At 38.5% G+C, this 6,140-nt stretch overlaps 1 non-coding gene across 1 annotated transcript; it reads right to left on the bottom strand.

Annotated features, from left to right (window-relative positions):
- Positions 1–2,593: 2,593 nt before the first annotated feature.
- On the bottom strand, positions 2,594–2,700 carry LOC111909851 (small nucleolar RNA R71). Its single transcript, XR_002856364.1, has one exon. It is a non-coding gene; the product is annotated as a small nucleolar RNA R71 (small nucleolar RNA).
- Positions 2,701–6,140: the final 3,440 nt, after the last annotated feature.

The following is a 6,140-nucleotide window of genomic DNA, read 5'->3' as shown; positions in this document are numbered from 1 at the left end:
AAAGGTACGAGCTTAGCCTAGCCGAGTTTGCGATGCAGACGGAAATTTATCTCTCCCTCAAAGTCCATACTGAATCCTATCTTGAGTTTATCACAAGTTGCATCCGAACCACATAAGATTTCAAAGATGATACGTATTGGCCAACAATCGCTAATGGTGTGTACAACAAGGGGACCACACAAGAGAGCAACATCCGGTCACCCATCCACCGCCTCTTGCATAGATGATATCTGCATATTTAGCTATATATCTAATATAGATTTTTATTATGTATTAGCTAATTATTTGCATATTATGGACAAATGGTACTTAATAGTGTTTAAATTGTATTTTCAGTCCAAAAGATATGCTCGGAAGCAAAAAGGAAGCAGGAGAGGCGATCGGAAGCTCGGGAACTAAAGAGAGAAGAAAAGAGCCAAATTCTAAAGCTACTCGTCGAGTAGGGACGTCTACTCGACGAGTACCCACGAAGGTTCGCGTAGCAATATGTAAAGTCCTTGACGTATACTGATTCCACAAAGGGGACTCGACAAGTCGGTTAGCTACTCGACGAGTAGCCTCTGTTAGGTGAAATCTATAAATAGAAGTCACAATCCCGAATTGAGGGGTTCTCTGGAAAACCCTTGAAGGCGAAGCTGCAATTGAGGTACAGCTGGAACCCTAGAAACTCAAAGATCAAGTCTAAGCATTTGATTTTGGGAAGATTAAAGGCAATTCAAGTGTATTCTTACTTAAACCTTTGATTGAATCATGTTTAAACTTATGAATTTCGTTTTTAAGTTTATTGTTACCGCAATTATGAACTAAACGTTTGTCTTCTGTTTAAGGTAGATGATTTTGTGAACATGGATTGATTTTATGGTTAGGATTAATTTAATTTGGTGATATTGTTTTGTTAAGCTTGTTAAATAACCTTATGCATTAACCATGGTTATTTTCTGTTAATTGACAAGTAATTAAGCTGCATGAACATCTCTTAATTGCTTACCTCATGTGATATATGTGACAACATTGTTATGTTCCCAGTAATAGCGAATGTGAAACTAGGATTAATTAGATAATAGGTAAATTAATGTGTGAGCTTGTGTGATAAACCATCAACAAGAGGTTAAGTGAATTATTAATTTAACTAACCACTACAAGTCTTACTTAATCCGAATTAATAAACTAGGAAATTTATTAATTTAGAAAACTGGCCATTGCATGAATTAATCTGTTTTCTAAGGATTAGTAATAGCGAACATGAACCTAAGCATCTTAATCGGTAGCCAATGAAAAGTTAATCTGACACATTTACCATAAAATCAACCATAGGATCAAATGATTCAAACTTAAACAAAAGTCTATTTTATTATTGAATTTAGTTGAGTTTTACTTGTCTTAGTTGTTAGTTGCTTAGTTAAGTGTTTGTTAAGTTTTAGTTAAGTTTCTAGTCTTGCAAAACTAGAGAAAACCTTACTTTTTACTTGTTTTTTGATAATATTAGTAATTAGGTTAATTTCCGTTCCCTGAGTTTGATACCCTACTTATTTAACTATACCATAATTGATAGGTCCACTGTCTTTGTGTGCCTAATTCATATTTAAAGAGTAGGATAAAACTTAGTTTGTTTCACACACATCAAGTTTTTGGCGCCGTTGCCGGGGAACGGTTCAAAAATTAATTCTAATTTCTAGTATTATAGACCCTTTGTGTGAGATCTATCTTGCACAAAGTTACTGCTTTAGTAATTTAGTTATTAGGATAAGTTTTAAGTTTTTCTGTTTTTAGAGTTTTTGTTTAATTTTTGTTCTGTTTTAGCCTTGAACTCGCCGAGTGCAGTCGAAGCTACTCGACGAGTCCATCGCTGAATACATAGTTTCGTTTTTAGTTTATTTTTGTTCTTTTTATGCGTGTTTTCTTTTTTGTTTGCAGTTCATTTATGACCAGAGGAGGAGGTACACCTTTGATTCTACCACTTGAAGACCCAAAAGCAACTTTGAAGAAAAACAAAGGCAAAACCTTAGGAGAAACCGCAACATCGAAGAATTCGCCTTTAAAGAATCTCAAGTCTGTTTTTTAGTAAGAAAAAGGGCAAGAAAGAGGGGGAATCCAACATCTCTTCAGTAGTAGACGAAGACCCGAAGAAGGAAGATACCAAGAACGAATCCGAAAGGGAAGAAACCGAATCCGAAGAAGGACGCAATTTAGAAGGCGAACTAGCTAACCCCATGGATAACATTGAAGATGTTCCCATGGGAGAATGGAAGATAAGAATACGTGATGATACCAACCCAGGACCTGTGCAACTCGCAATTCCTGCAACTGCCACTTTTGAACTTAAAGGCCACATACTTTCTCAACTTAAGGAGATCCCATTCTATAGGAAGGATCATGAAGACGCATACAAGCATCTAGATGAGGTCAACGATATAGCCGACTACTTCAATGTCCCTAATGTGGGATGCAACACCGTCTTGCTTCATATGCTACTGGTCACGTTCAAGGGAGCCGCGAAAGATTGGCTAAAATCACTCCCTCCCGGATCCATCACCACTTGGGCCAAGATGAAAGAGGAATTTATTGACCAATTTTCCCTCCCTTAAAAATAGCCAAGTTAAAGAAGGCCATAGCAAACTTTGAGCAACAAGCAGGAGAGTCACTATATGAGGCATGGGAAAGGTACAAAGGCTTACTAAGGAACTGCCCACATCATGATCTAAATAGTCAACAAGAAGTATCCATTTTCTATGATGGAGTAAATGTAACAACTAGTCAGCTCCTTGATTCACAAGGACCTCTCACAAAGAAAGCACCCCCAGTGATAAAGGAGCTGATTGAAGAATTCTCTAAGAACCCTAGAGAATATCATAACCCAAGGAATGAACCAAGTCGAGGGGTGCTGAACTCAGTTAATGATAACATGGTAGCAGTGATGGCTAAGTTAGAGAATTTGGACCGAAGAATGACTAAGATGGACCAATCCATCCAGGTCATTAGAGTGGGATGTGAAAATTGTAGAGGACCTCACCTCACTAAAGATTGTGATCTTGACGAGAACGGGAACCAGAAGGTGCAAGTGTGCTATTTGAGTGGTGATAGGATTGATCACAATTAACGAAAACCAAAAAAAGAATGGCTACCTTATGATGAGTACAAAAAGGCAAAGGAGGAGAAGTATAAGCAAAAAGAAAGGGGATTTTATCAAAAAGAAGAACTAGTACTGGAGAAGAAATCTGATTTGGAGGATATGTTCACAAGATTTGTAGCCGCGTCCGAGAAAAGGCACAATGATATCGACGCTGAAATGAAGGAGCAATGAAATATGCTTAGAGAGCACCAATCTATGATGATGGATCAACAAAATATGCTCAGAAATCAGCAAGCATCTATTCATAACATTGAAAAATAGCTAGGCCATCTTGCAAAACAAATCAACCAAAGAGCAACCGGTGAACTTCCTAGCAATACCGAACAGAATCCCAGAATGGCCCATGTGAAGGCAATAACAACAGATTCTGAAACAATTTTAACTCCTCTGAACCCTGTCCAGAAGAACCCCAACAAGGTGCAAAGTGCAAACAAAAGAGGAAAATAGCTAGGAATCGAGTAAACCCGACTCGACTCGCCGAGTTGCCAACAAGGACTCGACGAGTCCAAAAGCTGATGACACAAGCAGCTTTCTTTTGAAACCTTACCGAGCCCCTTTGCCATATCCGAGCCGAGCCATACCTAATGAGCAGATTTAAGAATATAGAAGGTTTATGGAGCACATAAGGGCATTTCAAGTGAATATTCTGTTTATTGAAACGATACTTCAAACGCCAAAATATGTAATTTTGTTGAAGAGCCTCATTACATCTAGAAAATATATGGTAGAAGTGGCTGAGATAGTATTGAATGAACTTCCATAAAAGAGGGGCGATCCGGGAAGCATCACTGTGCCTTGTCAATTTGGGAACATAATGACCACATGAGCATTGGCTGATTCAGGGGAAAGTATTAATATTATGCCATATTCCTTCTTCCAAAAGTTAAACCTTCCGGTCCCAAAGCCTATTCATATGAAAATCCATTTGGCCGACAAAACAACAATACATCCAATGGGAGTGTGTGAAGATCTTCTTATTAAAGCTGATAAACTTGTATTTCCTGTTGACTTCATAATATTAGACATGGATGAGGACCTTAAAGTGTAACAATGTAAATTTTCAAACAATTTTTCATTTTTAAAACATAATTTCATTCATAACAAAATCCATTGTATCACATATTATTTTAATAAACAACCCCAGAATCTCAAGTACATAAATCTTCATCGGTGTGTACAGATCATACCGGCGCCTTCCCGCGACCCTCTCTAGTACCTGAAACACATATCACGTAACACGGTAAGCATAAATGCTTAGTGAGTTCCCAAAAATACCACATACAACACATACGCCACTCAAGGTCATATCTCTATGGGACCTTCCGATCCATGTGTCTCAGGGGACTTCCGTCCCAACCCAGGTAGACCTTCTGGTCCTACCCATAATGACCTTCCGGTCCTCCTCATGGACCTTCCGGTCTGTCTCATCTTGACCTTCCGGTCCATACCCTATTGACCTTCCGATCCGTATCATGATGATCTTCCGGTCCATTCCATGCTACTTATAACATAACATAACACATACATATCACATATCAACATATATTACATACTCTGCATATCATGTAAGACCTTCCGGTCACACATAATTACCACTCTAGGTAAAGTATAGTGAGATGACTCACCTCTATAACGCCCGTAGATCCGGGATAGTCAATTTAGAGATAATAGGGATCGAAAATGACTTTTCAGCAAAAGATTATTTATAATAAATAGTCTTAACCAAGTTGTAGAATATGTCTCAAGGTTTCCGTACATATAAAGAACGCCGAAATCCGAGTTATAACGAAGAAGTTATGGCCCGTCGAAGTTTTATGGCAAAACCGGCACAACACCGGGAAGCGTAAATAGTAAATTTACGATGGAGCGACTTTTAGCCTTGGCAATCTAAACCAAAGTTGTAGTATACGTTAAACCGAGAACATCCATTATGAGGAAGTTATGATTTTTCTAAGATTCGGCTTAGCAGTACACGGCCCGAAACTCGAATTTTAGTTCGAGCGGTTTTTGGCTTACGCGACCTAAATGAGAGTTGAAGATCTCATTAATAGGAACTCAACAGTAAAAATATAGACAAAAACGGAGTCTATATGAAGGAGTTATGAATTCTTCGCGGTCATTTAACAGTCTAAATGCCTCCTACTATTAAATTTGAGATCGGTCGAGAATTAGCCGATGGAGTCTAAAGGAAAGTTGTAGATCTTGATTTTACCTACGCGTTGAAAAAAAGAACATAAAAAACGGAGCTCGTATGCGAGAGTTATGATTTTTCTAAGTTTGAAGGCTGATACGCGATAGGGGTGACATGACACCACCAGAATTGGACACGTGGCACCACCAAAAGGCTGCCACATGCCCTAACTCGGCGAGTCCATCAGGAATTCACCCTATAAATAGAGGTGTCGGGTCTTGCCATTTCTTCACACCTCTCAAACCTTCTTTCTCTCTCTACACTCTCTCTCTAAGCTCCCTAACCCCCCTAAAAGCCTAGGTAAACCCCCAACACCCGAAGGAAGCCCCAAGGCTCCCGAAGTCCCGAGAAAAGAGCCTTTCGGCTCGGGAACGCTGCTCTAACGAAGCCCGGTTTTTGCGAAAAACCCGCTGTAACTGAGCTACGCCTACGCTATTTTTTATATAGCTTCTAATTAATTATAGTAACATTATTAGGACCTTAAAATAATTATTTGGGCTATTATTATGAGTTATATTGAGTATTATTGAACGCTTATATAATAATAATAATACCTAGACTATTAATTATATAAACTACGTGCTATGTGTGAATATTATCTGTATAATTGCTATCTATGCTGAATGAACGATTTTATACATGTTTTAAATGATTTAAACTGTATATGTATTTTATATCTATGATAATGTTGGGGTAAAACATGGGTAGATGTAATAGATAGAGTATGAGTTGGATGATGAGTTGAGAGGTGAAATAGACCGTGAGGTGAGGGTGAGAGGTGGACGATGTGAGAAGCCTTTTTCCCAAATGATGGCCCCG

Source organism: Lactuca sativa, chromosome 3, assembly GCF_002870075.4.
Source record: "Lactuca sativa cultivar Salinas chromosome 3, Lsat_Salinas_v11, whole genome shotgun sequence".
Taxonomy (NCBI): domain Eukaryota; kingdom Viridiplantae; phylum Streptophyta; class Magnoliopsida; order Asterales; family Asteraceae; genus Lactuca; species Lactuca sativa.
The sequence above is the reverse complement of the archived record's forward strand: the minus strand, read 5'-3'. Positions and strand labels throughout refer to the sequence as shown.